The sequence below is a fragment of the Leopardus geoffroyi genome, chromosome E1 (assembly GCF_018350155.1).
Source record: "Leopardus geoffroyi isolate Oge1 chromosome E1, O.geoffroyi_Oge1_pat1.0, whole genome shotgun sequence".
Classification (NCBI taxonomy): domain Eukaryota; kingdom Metazoa; phylum Chordata; class Mammalia; order Carnivora; family Felidae; genus Leopardus; species Leopardus geoffroyi.
In genome coordinates, this window is record NC_059330.1 from 7,264,896 (window position 1) to 7,282,883 (window position 17,988).

Below are 17,988 nucleotides of genomic sequence, written 5' to 3' on the forward strand. Positions count from 1 at the left end.
GAGCAGACATTGCTATCCAGTTCAAGCACGTGGTCTTACTGGGAACTGATGGGTTTCAGGACCAGTCAAAAAGTGTAAGAGAGGGGCGCCTGGGTGGCGCAGTCGATGAAGCATCCTACTGTTGACTGCAACTCAAGTTATGGTGTCACAGGTTGTGGGATCGAGCCCCAGGTCGAGCTGACAGTGCAGAGCCTGCTTGGGATTCTCTCTCTCTCTCTCTCTCTCTCTCTCTCTCTCTCTCTCTCTCTCTCTCCCTTCTCTCTGCACCTCCCCCACTCATTCTTTCTCTCTCTCTCTCAAAATAAATAAATAAACAGGGGTGCCTGGGTGGCTCAGTCAGTTACGTGTCTGACTTCAGCTCAGGTCATGATCTCACAGTTCATGAGTTTGAGCCCCGCGTCGGGCTCTGTGCTGACAGCTCGGAGCCTGGAACCTACTTCGGATTCTGTGTCTCCCTCTCTCTCTCTCTCTCTGTCCCTCCCCTCCTTGCTCTCTGTCTCTCGAAAATAAATAAAAGTTAAAAAAAATAAGAATAAACAAATAAACATGTTTTTAAAGTGTGAGGAGGAGAGTTAACCTATTTATTCTTCCATTTTAAACGTACTACTTACCATTAAACCCCCCATCTGATATAAAAGCACTGTCTCCCTAATTACAAGTTTTGTAAGAAATAGCTGTTGCACAAATCATTACTAGAACAAATGTATTTTGGAGATTTATTTCAATGACTAAATTTATTCTTTGATCCGTCATAAGAAGAATCGAACTTCTAAATGTTCTTACACTGGATTCACTTTTATTCCTGGAATACAGACCGTTTCTGATCTATTTTTCTTTTTATATAGACGTGGATTTGGCTCATCATTATTTTCTTTTGGATTTTCATTCATATTCATTATGAGCTGTTCCGGTCATTTTTCTCTTGATCAATAGCTTAATCAATTGTTAGAATATGAAATATTACACAAATGAGTTGGGCAATGTTTTGTATTTTTCCATATCCTAGAGAAGTTTAAGTAGAAAATAATTTTCTGTTCTTTAAATTTGGGGGGCATTACCTACAAAGCCATCTAATACTGGTTCTTGTGGGAGGCAGGATAGGAAAGAAACTAGAATTTTCTTTTTTTTTTTAACATTTATTTATTTTTGAGACAGAGAGAGAGACAGCGCATGAACAGGGGAGGGGCAGAGAGAGAGGGAGACACAGAATCTGAAACAGGCTCCAGGCTCTGAGCTGTCAGCACAGAGCCCGACGCGGGGCTCGAACCCACGGACCGCGAGATCATGACCTGAGCCAAAGTCGGACACTTACCGACTGAGCCACCCAGGCACCCCAGAAACTAGAATTTTCAAAAACCTTTTCACTTTTACTTACTTATTTTTTGTAAATACTCTGTCTTGTGTCAATTTTGGCAATTAAGATGTTTCTAAGTCACCCAGCCTTACATCCCAGTCTTGACCGTAATTTTACAGTCTCCCGTAATTTTGTGTTTTCTGCCCTTCTTTCTGCTTTCTAGATTCGTTTATCTTTTTAAATTCATTTATTTGCATTTTAGCTTTTTTAATGCTCCCTTTTGTCTTTTTCTTTTTCTGCTCTGTTGTTCTTCAAATTCATTTCGCAGGATGCTTCATTTATTTTCAATCTCTCTTCTCCAGTAATAAAATCATTTTGAGACCATTATTTCCCCTTGACATAGAAATTTGGTCAAGTTTCACGTTTTCACACACTGTTGTCATTTTCATAAATATGTTAATTGTGTTTTATACTTTTTATTTCCTTTTTAATCCAGGTATTATCTGGGATTGCTTTTTACTTTTATTTCTAAAGGTGGGTTTACTGTATTTTCCCCTTAATTTGGTTATGCGTTTCTAGTTTGCCTCTGGAGTAAAATAATGCTAACGTTGTATTAAGAAAAATTTCAAACACACCCTGAAGTAGAGAGAAAGGTAATGCAAATCTCACGTACCTTACATCCAACGTCAAAAAAAATAAAAACTAGTGGCTAATTTCACATCATTCATAACACCCTCCATTTCTACTCCCTCCCTCCACAAATGAATTACCCGAAAGTCTGTCTCAGATGTCGTATCAACTGGTTCATAAACATTCTGGTTCCCCAACAGCTGTTGGCAAGGATGTGGAGAAAGGGGGATCCTCACACACTATTGGTGGGCACGCAAACTGGTGTAGCCACTTTGGAAAACAATAGGGAGGCTCCTCAAAAAATAGAGCTACCCATGACCCAGCAATTGCACTACTAGGTATTTATCCAAAGAATAGAAGAATACTAATTCAAAGGGATACATGCACCCCAATGTTTATAGCAACATTACCTACAATAGGCAAACTATGGAAACAGCCCAAGTGTCCATCGATGGATGAATGGATAAAGAAGATGTAGTATATATACAACAGAATATTACTCAGCCATCAAAAAAGAATAAAATCTTGCCATTTGCAATGACATGGATGGAGCTGGAGAGTATTATGCTAAGTGAAATAAGCCAGTCAGAGAAAGACAAATACCGTATGATTTCACTCATATGTGGAATTTAAGAACGAAAACAAATGAGAAAAAAAGGAAAAAAAAGAGAGAGAGAGAGAGAGAGATAGAGAAGCAAACCAAGAAACAGACTCTTCTTAACTGTGGAAAACAAATTGATGGTTATGAGAGGGGGGATGGGTAAAATGGGCGATGAGGATTAAGGAGGGCACTTACAATGAGCACCCGGTGATGTATGGAATTCCTGAATCGCTATATTGTACACCTGAAACTAGCATTATCACACTGTATGTTAACTAACTGGAGTTTACATGAAAACATAAAAAAAAACAACAACAATTCTGCTTCCTAGTGGCAGATTCCTCAATATTTGTGGCAATAAGCCACTGACGTTGGGTTAGTTTAGTAATGCTGGGTATTCTCAGATTCTTGCGGTCTTGGCTACTTCAGTCAGGTTATCTTCATTTTCTTCCTTGGAGAAGGACTTGATAAGTAGATATCTGATTTCTGTTGCTTTTTGTTGTTTTAAGAAATCTGCAATTCTTTCTGCAAAAGAACCTTTCACGTTACCCATCCTCTCCCACTCCTTAAATACGCCTTCCGGTCGGGGTTAAGATTCGGCAAAGACCAGAGTTCAGTGTTGCCATGAGGAAGACACAGATTGTGGTCACTGCTTTATGCAGCACTGGTGTCTTTGTGTGACCTCCATTCACGGACTCGTCACGGTGACGCTCCCCACAGAGATCTGACAAACTGGCTAGGCCAATCCCCTTTGGAAGCTTAGGTTACGCTTTTCCAAGATGAGCCAGGAGATCCATCCAGATACTGTTGGCATAAATCAGTGAAGGAAATTTGATCACCTGTGTGAAAAGGTCTGGGGTAGCAAAAGCAAACGTTCAATGTCAGTGACGTTATAAGAAAAAGGATTGGCTGATGAAAAAAAAAAAAGTACACATTCTTGCCTCCTTTCCTATGATCTCGGACTTTCAAACTACTCTACCTCCTTTTTTGGCCAGTAAAATAGAGAAAACAGAGTTTGCTCAGAAGCTACTGGTTGGTGATCTCAACCCGCCCCCCCCCCCTCCTGTCTCTGGAGAACACACAGATTCCCCAGCAGCCTTTCAGCAGAGATTATGGCTACAGATTGTGCTGCACCAGAGGAAACCCGGCTAACGTCCCTGAAAAAAGAAACCATATTTCAAATGATCTCAACAGAGAAGGGGAAAGAGCTCTCCAAGATAGGCGTTTAAAAGAGCAAACAGCTCAAATGGGATTTCAGAAGAAAAACACATTCGTTACTGTCATCCACAGGATGAAGAAACGGACTGGTTTTAACAGGGCGGGTGGGGATGGGGAGTCCGAGTTAACTGGAAGCTGCCTGCAGGCTACTTTCTTCAGAAACCAAGTAGTCATCGTCTGCGCAGATCCTTAACCCAGCTGGCACTGTAAAAGGACTCACGACAGGATTCGCTGAAGAGGAATCTCCTTTTTAATTTCTTTATTCCTTCCCACACTGCAATTTGAATTGTCACGTTCAAACTCGAGCTCATCTATCACAGGAAAGGAAATGCACGTGTAATTTGGAATATCTTATTTCAAACTGTTGAGGACAACCTGCAAACCAACCTTCCTGACTGAGTGAGGCATAGACTGGGACCCTACGCCATGCCAGGACTTGGGCCCCGAATGGACAGGGAGAAAGCCATCCCGGTATCATGAAAGTTTTGAAGAAACACCAGACAGGCTAAAGGAAAAGAAAAGTGTGTGCAGTAAGATGTGTGAAGTTTCCCTAAAAACAGAACGAGTTGGGGTGGGGAGTGAGAAACTCAATTGGTAGACAGAAGGGGTACATCCTACGAGGCCTCAATTCCCAGCTATGTACCCTATCCCAACCTCACCTCTCAACAGTGACACAGATTTAGAGACAGGGGTAGCAGGTATGGAGATAGGGAAATGGGTAAAACCAGAATTTCGAGGGGCGCCTGGGTGGCTCAGTCCGTTGAGGTCATGATCTCACAGCTTGTGGGTTCAACCCCGCGTCAGGCTCTGTGCCGAAAGCTCAGAGCCTGGAGCCTGCTTCCGATTCTGTGTCTCCCTCTCTCTCGCTGCCTCCCCCTCCCTGCTCATGCTCTGTCTCCCCCGGTCTCAAATAAAAAACATTCAAAAAATTTTTTAGAATTTTGAGGAAACATTAGATAAGCTTGTTCCCCCCCCCCGCCCCGAGGAAGCCAAGGGTAAGAGGGGATCTCACAAGCAAATGAAGGATTATTACAAAGTGGATGGCACCAACAGGGACACAACAGGAATCACAGCGGCCAAAAAGCGAAAGCAACCAAGTGACCATCGGCGGATGAACGGATACACAAAACAGGCTCCATACGCACAATGGAATATGCTGCAGCCTTAAAAAGCAAGGGGAGTCTGACATGTGCTCCAACAAAGGACGAACCTTGACGACATTATGGTCTGAAAAATAAGCCAGTCACAGAAGAACTGTGACTCTATGTATGTGAGGTCTCTAGAGCCATCACGTTCACAGGAACAGAAAGTCGAATGGTTGTTCCCACGGGCTGTGGGGGCGGAGGGGAGAGCTGTTTAACCACACACAGTTTTAATTTTGTGAGATGGAAAGCGTTCTGGGAAATGATTGCTCCACGATGTAAATGCACTCAACACTACCGAACTGGTCACTTAAGAGCGGTTAAGATGGCAAATATTACGTTCTGTCGATTGTATCATGTTGTCATTCATTAAAGAAACAAACACAACGCACCAAGAAGACAAGGCCTCCAATTGCATCCACAGAATTTAATCAGACAGAAGAGCCTTTCTGGTTTTGCAGATCATGAAGCATTCAGCACAAGGTCCTGAGAGAGGCTGTGGTTTTCGCTCTCCTCTTGCTAGACCAAAGGGGAATATAAGAATTTATGTCGTATCTGGAACTGTCTGGTTAAGAAATGAGGTTTTTGGCCTGCTTCTTGCCCACTGCTGGCTGGGTGACTGTGAGTGAGTCATTCAACCTCTCTAATCTCCGCTTACTCACCTCACCCAAAAATCAAGCCAAAGGGCTCAGAAATCTGGACCATAAGCAGTATTGACACGACCATTATAGCAAGGGACATACCAAGAATTGTTCTCAAGAAGCGGATGCCTCGTGTTTAGAATTTCCAGCTTCCAGGAAAACCCCATCCAGTCCAGATCACAAGGGTCCAGAGAAGATCAGAGACCCTCTGACATGTTCCCGGGATATCTGCACACCTGTCCACTAGAGGCCCTGTATGTATGATGTTCAGGCAAGGACAGTGCCTGGTTTGAAAGCCACAGCCTGGCAAAGCCAAGTTATTTGGAAGGACTGGCCTGTTCCGGTGGAAGAGAGGTGAGCTCAGTTTTTCAACTCCTTCCCATGCCATGTGGCACACCTGTCCCCAGAAGGAAACTGTTTGGGAACACTTCCATGTGCCTCGGGATGTTGTGCTACCCAGATGCCCTAGGATTTCATTTTGGATCTGATCAGTCTCACTGGGATGAATCTCTATGGGCCTCCAGTTATATCTGAGCAGTTTTCCAGATGTCTGTGGTACAGGAAATGGCCAAGTAGGAACCATAATACACCTGCTAAATAGTCTGTTTTTTTTACCTAAGCCCTAAGTCAACTGAGTACTTTGTGATAGGAGTACTCAGGTGACCCAGAAGACTTTTCCTTCTGCCACACTGCTGAACAGATAGATCTGCCTCCATGTCCAGTGACAGTCCCAGAGACAAGGCCACCCGCCACTCTAGTGCTGTGTGCACGACCATCACCTGGCACGGTCAAGGGCACCACTGAGAGGTAGCCCTTGATGGCACTCAACAACACATATTCATCGCGCGTGTAATACATTCAAGAAAGTATAAAAGAGAGGGGCGCCTGGGTGGCGCAGTCGGTTAAGCGTCCGACTTCAGCCAGGTCACGATCTCGCGGTCCGTGAGTTCGAGCCCCGCGTCAGGCTCTGGGCTGATGGCTCAGAGCCTGGAGCCTGTTTCCGATTCTGTGTCTCCCTCTCTCTCTGCCCCTCCCCCGTTCATGCTCTGTCTCTCTCTGTCCCAAAAATAAATAAACGTTGAAAAAAAAATTTAATAAAAAAAAGAAAGTATAAAAGAGAACCGACCTCATCATGTGCTTCACCCTTTGTATTCATTTGGGTCATTTCCTCTGAATTCACACTGACCTCATACTGCCTTCCTGCTGGAACTGCTGCTGGCCCTCTCCAGAGGCACTTCTTCCTTAAAAAATTACCCTCCCTCATTGTATTTTTAGTTTGGTTAACCAGTTATTCACATGGAAAAGTAAATCTTGGTCTCTCCCCACAGAGAGAAGTCAACTCCAGATGGCTGGTACACATAAACACGAATGACAAAATAATAAAAACTTTTGTAAGGAAACCTAAGAGAGCATCTTAATGATTGAGGGGGGCAAGTATTTCTGAAGTGTCTTAAAAGAATAACCACAAAGAATGATGAATTGGACTATATTAAAAATAGGAACTCCTGTTCATCAAACGGTTCCATTAAGAGTAAGGAGACAGGTGTTAAAAGAAGATATTTAAAATACATTTACCTGACAAAAGATTCATATCCGTAATACATGAAGAGTTCCTACACATCAACGAGTTAAAAAAAACTAGACATCATAAAAGAAAAATGGGCAAATGTCTTGAACAGGCACTGCATACAAAAATTAAAGTACCCAAATCGTCAATAAACATATGAAAAGGTACTGCATTTCATTAGTTATCAAGGAAATGCATATTAAAACACAGTAACACACACCCAACGTGGATGGCTAGAATAAAAACCACAGAGAATTCCAAATATGGGCAAAGATGTGCAACAACTGGCTCCCTGTTGGTCTGAGTATAAACTGGCATAAAGACTTTAGGAAACTATTTGGAACTATTCACCAAAGCAGAACATATGCATACCCTATGGCCCAGCAATTGTACTCCCAGGATCATATGCAATAGAAATCATACCCTATGTATGCATAGGTGGCTGGGTGGCTCAGTCGGTTGAGTGTCCGACTTCGGCTCAGGTCATGATCTCACAGTTCGTGAGTTCAAGCCCCGCATTGGGTTCTGTGCTGACAGGTCAGAGCCCAGAGCCTGCCTCAGATTCTGTGCCTCCCTCTCTCTCTGCCCCTCCCCTACTCATGCTCTGTCTCTATCTCTCTCAAAGGTGAATAAACATTAAAACAAAAATTATAAATCATACATATGTTCATCAAAAGACATGGTCATGAACATTCATGGTTAATCATAAGAGCCCCAAAGACAAGCTCCCCAAATATCCATCAAAAATAGAAGCATATATATGTATATATGTATGTATACATATATGTAAATTCATGTATGCATATGCATATACATGTGTGTATATATGTGTGTGTGTGTGTGTATCATTTTTGATGATGTAAATTGTGAATGAATCCCCAAAACACAATGTTATTAACAAACACAAGCCAAGACACAAAATTGTATATACTGAATGATTTCTCTTCTAAAAAGTTCAAAAACAGGCAAAATCCACGTACAGTGTTAGATGTCAGGACAGTGGATGCCCTTGGGGGAGTGAGAGACTGGAACGGGGCACAAGGTGCCTGTGGAGAGATGGAAGTAACCCCCCCTCCATAATGCAGGATTTGTGTCCTTTTCTGGATTCGGTTACGTTGCGGTAAAACGTTTCCAACACTTATAAAAAAATAAATGGACCAATTCTCCCTAATTCTCCAAGAAAAACATGCCATTCAAAACAGTGCATTTGCTAAACCAACCACATCTCCAACTGGTGGAAATTCAGATCATAAAGGAAAAGGAGCTCAGCTCCCATACACGGGAATCAGTGGTCCTCTCAATGACCTCTCCCCCCGCCCTCGCCCAGATCAGTGATCAGAACAGGAGCCACCTAACCTCTGTCCCACACCCGGGCCACTGATTCTCATGGCTCTGTAAGCACAGCAGTGTTCACAGCATCAGGCATCACAGCGGATGTGTCTCTAGAGCGTCAGCAGGGGTACAGAGATGATAAAGAATGCATTATGTTTGCAAAAACAGTTTAGCAATTGCTTTAAGCTTTACCCGGATCCAGGAGGGATAAGACAGGCATCGTGCTCCCCAGTTTTTCTGACGAGCAGGCTGAGATTCAGAGAGCCTAAGTGGCATACCCAAGTTCCCATAGGCAGTACGGAAGGTGACGGATGGGTGCCCCAATGCCTAGTGCAAGGTCATGTCCACTGCATCGGATAAGAGGAAGTCAGCAGACAGAAGGAACGGGATGAGAATACACTGAAGATGGCTTGGATGGGCAAATCCGACAGGTGGAGAACGTGGGATCGTGAGACACCTGCCCAGAGGGTATCTGTGAAGACCCTTGGAGCCCCAAACTCTGAACTGAATGCAGATGAAGAAATGTGTCTGCACACTGGGATGGACGAAAAAACAAAGTAGGTGGTTAGTTGGGGTAGGAGGCTCTGCTAACATGAGCTAAAGACCTGGACTGCGGGTGGGGGGGGGGATTTGGGGGGAGGCTTAGGCGGGAAAGGAAGAGGTCTTTTGATGAGGCTGAAAAGCTGAATTACGATGGGAACAAAGCAGTTTTCAAAGAAGATCCCAAAGGCTTACACATGGAAAATGCCAGGAAATTTACTGAAACAAATCAACACCCCCCCCCCCGCCAAAAAAAGTTATTTTGAAGAAAGAAGTGGGCTCCCTTTTCCCCAAAAAAGGAAAAGAATATGTTTTTCTTTCAGTAGAGTTGAGGCTAATTTTTAAAGGTTAGGATTTCTGCCTAAGAATTCTAATGAGGACAAAGCATTATTGATTTTACAATAAAATATGGCCCGGATGGATCATCTACCTCCACGAGGACAACATAGTTTAATAGGAAACTCAAAACTGGGACTAGGAAAGCGAATTCATCTTGATTTTGCTGTTCCTGAAATGTGCGACCTTGAGCAAATCACATCAGTTCTCTGGGCCTCGACATCAAAACAAGATGTCACTGCTAGACCGGCTAGGAGACGAAGATTCACAGATAGGGCTTTGTGAAAAATAACAGACACAGGGCAGCCAAAAATTCAAAAGGAGGTATCTGAAGACAGAAGCCATTGAACACTTACTAAGCATTTACCGTAGGCAGACCCCAATCTGACGTGTATTTCTCGCATCTCACGACAGCAGCGAAAAGCTAGAATTGTTGATATCATTTCCCAGTTGGAGATCGGTTCAGAGAGGGAATGGGACTTGTCCAAAGACACACGGTGACGAGTGAAAAGAGACAGAACATGAAAATCTTTGAACCTCCCCAGGCATGCCAGCAGCCTTAGCAGGACTCTTACGGTTGCCGTAACTGGCCACCTTCGATATTCTGTCAAAACGTATCAGCATGCCTGACGTTTCTTCCCTACTCATCACACCGCGAAAATGTTTCTGCTTGGAATCTTGCCAACAGGCAGGAAGAGCTAGAACGTGGTTTCCAAAGGCTTTCTTCGTAAAGGAAAGTCCCCCTGAGCTGTAACACACAGGTAATTTACCTTGAGGAGTCAATAAATCTGGCCCTGGCGCTCACGCTCACCACGCACTTTCTTACTCTGTACAACCAATGTGTCTGCTTTTGGAAGCCTCTGGCAGCAGAAAATTCTAGGAAACACATGCTCTTTGCATGGCCTTGGCGTGAAGGTGGTTCCCAGGGGTCCCCGATGCCGTGAGCCTGGAGCAGGAAAGCTCCCAGCGCTGTCAGCCCGCCATCCCTCGGGCCAAGGTCCCAACACATCAGTATTTCTTTTCCTGCTGCTGTGATGTCGGACCCCCCTCCAAACGTGACTTGTAAGGCTGGAAATAAAACTCCCTTTAGCTGTTGTTTGAGTTGGCTTCTGTGGGAGAGGAAGACTTATGTTTTTGAACCGGCTCCCACACTGACCGAATCAAGATATGGGATTCTTTTTTTTTTTTTTTAATGTTTATTTATTTTTGGGGAGAGACTCAGACCATGAGCAGGGGAGGGGGGGAGAGAGAGAGAGAGAGAGACAGAATCTGAAAGCAAGCTGCAGGCTCTGAGCTGTCAGTACAGAGCCCGACGCGGGGCTCGAACTCACGGACCACGAGATCATGACTTGAGACGAAGTCAGACGCTCAACCGACTGAGCCACCCCAGGCGCCCCTAGACGTGCGATTCTAGTAACCAAACCGTGGTCAAGGTACGTCAACATCAATGCTAAAAACCTGGCATACTTCCTAGGGCCACTGATAGCAGATTCCTTCTAAAACTGTGAACGACCAAGTAAAAAAAGAGAAAGGATTCTTCACTCTCCCCAGGCTTGATGACAAAGGGAGAAAGCTCATTTAAAAGAACCGACTGGGGCACCTGCGTGAGTCAGTCAGTTGTGCGTCCGACTTCGGCTCAGGTCATGATCTCACAGCTCGTGAGTTCGAGCCCCGAGTCGGGCTCTGTGCTGACAGCTCGGAGCCTGGAACCTGCTTCTGATTCTGTCTCTCTCTCTTTCTCTCTGCCCCTCCCCCACTCATGCTCTGTCTCTCTCTCCTTCAAAAATAAATAAACATAAAAAAAAAAAAAAAAACCCGACCAAACAGGGGCACCTGGGTGGCTCAGTGAGTTTGACACAGGTCAAGACCTCACGGTTTGTGAGTTCAAGCCCCACACCAGGTTCTGTGCTGTCAGCAGGGAGCCTGCTTGGGATCCTCTGTCCTCTCTCTCTCTGCCCCTGCCCCGCTCATGCTTGCTCTCTCTCTCTCTAAAAAAAAAATAAATATTAAAAAAATAAAAACCAAGCAAACAAAATACACATTATGTTCCTTGGCACTCCAGGGGAAGAGAGAAAATTCAATGCTTCTTGGTTGATAACTGGAGTGAGGCGGGGGGGAGGGCTTCATGAAATGGCAGAAAATACAGCTGTATCCAGGTCAGAGAGGAGGATAATCCTGAAAGGGAAGGAGCCAGAGTCATCCTAGATCATAAATTCAAGCACTAATCCTTTATGTCTGTGTAGGACCATGGGTTTCCTAAGCAATGACACAAATTATCTTATTCATTGACTCTTAGGAAATGCAGAAATAGACCAGTTTTTTTACAAGGCTCGTTGCCTCAACCCCCTGATTTTCTCCTTCCAAGTTTACTTCACTGGGGAATTTAGGCATCTGTAAGATTTAAAATATCATTTTTAACTCTGTATCCATGGGTCCCCAATTCTGTTCTTAAAAGGCGTCTGGCTCTTGGGAACTGACACACTTGTCCCAATGTTGTATGAAGATATCGAAGAATATCCAGGGTCACCTGCGGGGCTCAGTCCATTGAGCATCCAACTTTGGCTCAGGTCACGATCTCACAGTTCCTGGGTCATCAGGCTCTGAGAGCCTCACATCAGGCTCTGTGCTAACAGCTCGGGGCCTGGAGCCCGCTTTGGATTCTGTGTCTCCCTCTCTCTCTCCCCTTCCTCTGCTCGTGCTCTGTCTCTGTCTCTCTCAAAAATAAATATAAAATGAAATAAAATAAAATCAGAGTAGAAATAAGTCTTAAAGAATGATTCTGCATTTAGTTACAATAAAGGACTATAAATAGCAAAGGTAAAGTATAATTAAATTAGTGAGGATCTCAAGGTTGTTATTTATAGACCCTTAGAAGTGTGTGTGTGTGTGTGTGTGTGAGAGAGAGAGAGAGAGAGAGAGAGAGGGAGGTTGGAAGAGAAGGAGGCTGCTTATAGGGAGACAAAGAAAAGATGGAGAAAGTGAGAACAAAGAAGTCAAGAATGTTCTAGAAAAGGCTAGTGCTGAGTATTAGAATAGGAAGGATCTCAGAACTCCCGCTGATCCAGCCCCGTCATTTCAGGCGCAGAAAGGTCTGAGAAGTCAGCTGAAGGGAGACAAAGCTTAGCTTAGACTCTGGTCCACTGAGCCCCTCCGGTTCCCTCTCTTTCTGTAATAGGACATTCTTCTCTAATCCTAGAAATACCCTATGCACAGCGCTCGACCACCTTTACGTTTCAAGTCCCTGGAAGATAAAATCCCCCCCCATAGAGGGAAAATTCCCTTACAGTGCTTCTGAGGCAGAAAGTGACATTGAACGTGAGCCCTGATTACAAGAATTGGTTTTTCTTGGTCCTATCTGGTAGTTTACCCGGTGTTAGGAGATCAACAATCTAGAAGGGGAGTATGGGGTTGCTAACCGAAGTGGGGGCCGAGGGTGGGCACGTCTCCCGGCTCTGTGGCGGCTGCCCCCACAAAGCCCCATCAAGGCTTGTCTTGGCCTTGACAGGAGTTTTATAAATGATCCGTTTGAGAGCTGTGCTATCAGCTGTGTGCTACTGTGGACAGCTGCTTCGATGCAGAGCTCTCTCATAGCCTGGAATTATCAGCTCTTTGCATATGTGCTGCTGGAGATAAGGAAAGAAACGTGTTTTCCTTGCCTGGAAATGGACAATCTAAGGACAGTGGGAAAGGTAAGAGAGAGGTGCAGAGGGCAGGATGCAGAGAAACCAGAAGGAAGGTCCATTGTTACATTTGTGCAATGTTTGCTTCTTTCCATTGCTTTATTTTTTCCCTTCTGTTTGTTACAATCCGGACACAGAGTAGGTGCTAAGTCAATGTGTCTCTCTTCAATTTTTTTTTTAAAGTTTATTTCAAGGACAGAGACAGAGCACAAGCAGGGGAGGGGCAGGGAGAGCCAGACACAGAATCCGAAGCAGGCTGCAGGCTCCGAGCTGTCAGCACAGAGCCCGACGTGGGGCTCGAACTCACGAACCGCGAGATCATGACCTGAAGCCAAAGTTGGACACTTAACCGACTGAGCCACCCAAGCGCCTCTCAATGTGTCTTTTAAGTTTCCAACAGGAAAAGCGACGCTGCGGTTTTGCATGATCTGGGGGATTAGGACTGCCTGGAGGTTCTTACTAAAATTGCCAGCAGGTGACCCCCGCCACCAGCTTTTGGTTTTGAACAGTAGAAAAGGATACGCAGTCTGTCCCACGCACAGAATGTCACCCGTATGCTATAAAGAAAACCTCCAAAGTCATGACATCATCGTGAAACGAGGCACGCAGACAAAATAAACTTCGGGAAAGCCATCAACGAGTGTCCATTAGACACAGTCGATGTGGCTGTCCCACACGCCATTCTGAAGGGGAAAGCCATCATCGCTCCTCCAGGGACCCCGGGGAACGGCATCAGCGGTGCCCTTCGACAAGAAACAGCCCTGCTCAGAGCCCTCCCCTCGCCCCAAATTCAGAAAGTGCCCGCTGCACACATACAAATTTATTAGCCTATTGACACACCTATTACCATAGACATCCACTCTCACGACTAACGCTGCTCAGGTCCCAGAAGAAGCTTCCACAAGTCTCCCCCCGTGGCTTTAAAGCAAACGTCTGAATGCCGACAACTGACACGGGTCTGCGCTTCTGCTGACGCGGATACGAAGGCGGACACAGATCTGGTTCCGGGAAGGTCTGAGGGAGGGAAGCAGTTCGCGGCGAGAAGAGACAAGTCGCTTATCGAATAGTGCTGATCAGAGAGCACGCGGTACCTACTGGGTACGAAAGTAGCAGTTGCACCAGCTCGGCTAGTGATGCTAGTGCTCATTTCCTGGCTTCACCTCTTCTTCCAATTCACGGCCCCAGAGGTGCTCACAGGCCAGCCCTGTGCTCACAACAGGGGCACTGGGAGGTGGAGGGATGTTCCGCATCACAAAGCAAATGGTGCTACTCAAAACCTCGTGAATACGTAGGGTCCAGGGGAAACAGGCAAAGCAGGACACGGAAGTCTTTGCCTGGGCAGCCCGGTGGATGCTGAAAGCCAGGCTTCGGAACGGTTCTGACTTTATGAAAATGTTTCATAACGTGCAATCCCCATTTTTAAAAATGAAGCGTTAAGGAAGACGTTTGTTGGGATGAGCACTGGGTGTTACGCATAGGGGATGAACCAATGGATTCTAACTCCTGAAATCATTATTGCACTGTAAGGTAACTAACTTGGGTGTAAATTAAAAACAAAACATCGGGGCGCCTGGGTGGCACAGTCGGTTAAGCGTCTGACTTCAGCCAGGTCACGATCTCGCGGTCCGTGAGTTCGAGCCCCGCGTCAGGCTCTGGGCTGATGGCTCAGAGCCTGGAGCCTGTTTCCGATTCTGTGTCTCCCTCTCTCTCTGCCCCTCCCCCGTTCATGCTCTGTCTCTCTCTGTCCCAAAAATAAAAAAACGTTGAAAAAAAAAATTAAAAAAAAAAAAAACACACAAAACATCGGGGCGCCTGGGTGGCTCAGTCGGTTAAGCGTCTGACTTCGGCTCAGGTCACGATCTCACGGCTTGTGAGTTTGAGCCCCACGTCGGGCTCTGTGCTGACAGCTCAGAGCCTGGAGCCTGCTTTGGATTCTGTGTATCCCTCTCTCTCTCTCTCTCTTTCTCTCTCTCTCAGCCCCTTCCCTGCTCACAATCTGCCTCTGTCTCTCCAAAATAAATAAATTTAAAACATTTAAAATAAAATAAAATACTATCTGGGCCCTTTCAAAAACACACGTTTGCCAATCCCTGCTTTGGATAGTTTTTGTCAATAGGACAAAATTATAACAGAATTAGCATCTGCCTGAAATTAAGCATAAAAAACGGAAGATACTGCCGAAGTATAGACTAGCTCATGATTTGTGTGTGTCCTAATTTTACGACTCGTCTAAGCTTTGCTGACCCATCAACAGAATACCCAGCTGAGCAATAGAATGACATCTAGTTATCTCTGGCATTTGACCAATACTTTCAGACATGTAAAAAAAAAAAAAAAACAATAGATTTCAACATACTTTTCTGTTCCGTTGTTAGGAAGGAATATCCCTAAATAGAGGAGAAGAGAATATATGTCATTTAACAGTTTATTAGCTTGATTTAGGACTTTTTAACCATTCAGACGGATGGGATACAGGACCTCCACTTGCGTTCGTGTTCAGGGACCGGACGGCGTGGATGTCGGGGCTGAGGGAAGTCACGGGGCTTAGAAATGTCATCCTAAAAAAGAAGCAGGCACACAAAGGAGGCTCTGGTTCCAATCAAGCCCGAGGGCCCTCAGGAGCTGGACTTTCCAAATGAGAGATGTCACAGACATGCTCTCACAATATTTGAGTGATTGCACAGGGGAAGAAAAAGTTACAGGATCTAGGGTGAGACCATCCAGAAAACACCTGCATTCCAAATATACGTTGTTTTAACGTTTTTAAGTTTTATTTATTTATTTTGAGAGAGAGAGAAAGAGAGCGAGCACAAGCAGGGGAGGGGCAGAGAGAGAGGGAGAGAGAGAGAATCCCAAGCAGGTCCCCCTGCTGTCAACACAGAGCCTGATGCGGGGCTTGAACTCACGAACTGAGCCAAAACCAAGACTCAGGAGCTTCAGCGACTGAGCCACCAAGGCACCCCTACTCTGAAATCTTTACTAATTAGAATAGCAGGTCAATAGTGGAAAAGGGAGAACAATACAGTAGTAACTATTGAAGTCTGAAGTTTAACAAATAAGAAACAAAGACAACGGAAGGGGTACGTTGTCTTTTGTCTCCAGAACATTGGCAGATCAGACTTCTAGATTTTTAATAATTATCGCAATTTCCACCTACTAATATTCCAAGGAATGTTCTACAGAGTTCTGGGGCCAAAGCACCTTTCCATGAGTGAGTGATAAGACTCTTTCATGGAATTTTGGGATACGTGGAGGGTTTTGTTTTCTTTGGTCTCTTACACCAAACAAATGCCAGTAAAGAGAAGGAGATCTTCCGGCTTCCGACCAACAGAACTGTGACAGACCTTAGGGCATAGAATTCTGGCAACAGTGAGAGAAATCTGGAACCCCTATTTATAGACAGACCCTTGGGAAGGGGGCCACACTGGTCTGGGGTGGGAAGGATCACAACAGGCAGGAGGTTGGAGGAAGGATGCTTTACGTTTAAAGCCATGAGTATATTTTTAATATAAAAAATGAAATAAAACTTGCACATGTCAAAAAGCTACACCATAGAAATAGGAGAAAAATCAGAGAAGCATACAATCCTAAAAAGGAGACGTACCCACCACCCATCACTCAGATGCAGCATTTTAAAATATATCCGTCTAGACTATGCATTTCTTCATAACTGATTTGCAAAATGAAATCATTTTGTGCATATGCCATTCTACACAGCTTTTTAAAAGCACTAGGGATAAACAGAAAACATCACTCCTGGTATGAACTACGCATCAACTTCATTTTAAATGACTGTGCAGTATCCCATTGTACGGATCGCCATAAAGTGTTTGCTGAATCCCTTATCGTTGGGCACTTAAGTTGTTTCCATAGGTAAAGATTCTAATGTTTTATTATTTTCTTGACCCGGAAAGGAAAGCATGTGTATTTTGTCTGTTATTTATTTTTATTTCTTTTTTTGAGAGAGCGAGCGAGTGTGTGAGCAAGGGAGAGGGGCAGAGAGACAGAGAGAGAGAGAGTCTCAAATAGACTCCACACTCAGCTTGGAGCCTGGGAGCCTGATGTAGGGCTCCACACTATGACCCTGTGATCATGACCTGAGCCAAAGTCAAGAGTTGGACACTCAACTGACTGAGCCACCCAGGTGCCCAAGGTAGGTATGTTTTGAAAGTTTTTAAATCGTGTTGCAAACTTGTCTTCTATGAAGGTATTTACACTTTGTCCTTGAATTTTAATGTATTTTTTGAATATCTTATTTCCACTTCAGTAGATTAAGGTACACGTTTTTCATGGCCTAATTAATACTATGCATTTTGGCATTGCACAATTACTGCTGATAAACATAGGAAAATGATGTTTCAATATTTTAATACTTACATTTTAAACTAGTGAGCATTTTCCCAGATGTTTATTAGTTATATGATTTTTTTAAGACATTTCCTGGTTATGTATTTCTTTTGCTGGGATGCTTTCTTCCTTAGATTTTAAGCATTTTCCTTATATTGACAATACTTACACATTTTTATGTATGTGTTTATATACACTTACATGTTTTTGTATATATGTAGCAAATGTTCTGATTTGTCATTTTTAATCTCTTTTGTTTATGGTATTTACAATTTTTTAGTATTTATTTAATTTGAGGGGGGAGGGGCACAGAGAGAGAGAGAGAGAGAGAGAGAGAGAGAATCCCAAGCAGGCTCCTTGCCATCAGCACACTGCCTGTCGACCAGGAGATCATGACTTGAGCCAAAATCAAGAGTCGGTGCTTAACTCACTGAGCCACCCAGGCACCCTGGTATTTACAGAAATTTTTAATTTTTTTAAATGTTTATTTATTTTTAAGACAGAGAGAACAGAGCAGGAGCAGGGGAGGAACAGAGAGGGAGGGAGACACAGAATCCGAAGCAGGCTCCAGGCTCTGAGCTGTGAGCACAGAGCCCGACGCGGGGCTTGAACCCATGAACTGTGAGATCATGACCAGAGTCGAAGTCGGACCCTTAACTG

General features: G+C 44.4%; 1 protein-coding gene and 1 long non-coding RNA gene across 2 annotated transcripts in view; one reads left to right on the plus strand and one right to left on the minus strand.

Moving 5' to 3' along the window:
* The window catches only part of HS3ST3A1 (heparan sulfate-glucosamine 3-sulfotransferase 3A1), a 102,454-nt gene that overhangs the window by 3,842 nt on the left and 80,624 nt on the right, over positions 1 to 17,988 (minus strand). The gene's annotated exons all lie outside the window — the stretch shown is intronic.
* Positions 2,646 to 17,658, plus strand: LOC123603036. Its single transcript, XR_006714694.1, has 3 exons — positions 2,646 to 2,809; positions 15,672 to 15,676; positions 17,641 to 17,658. It is a non-coding gene; the product is annotated as an uncharacterized LOC123603036 (long non-coding RNA).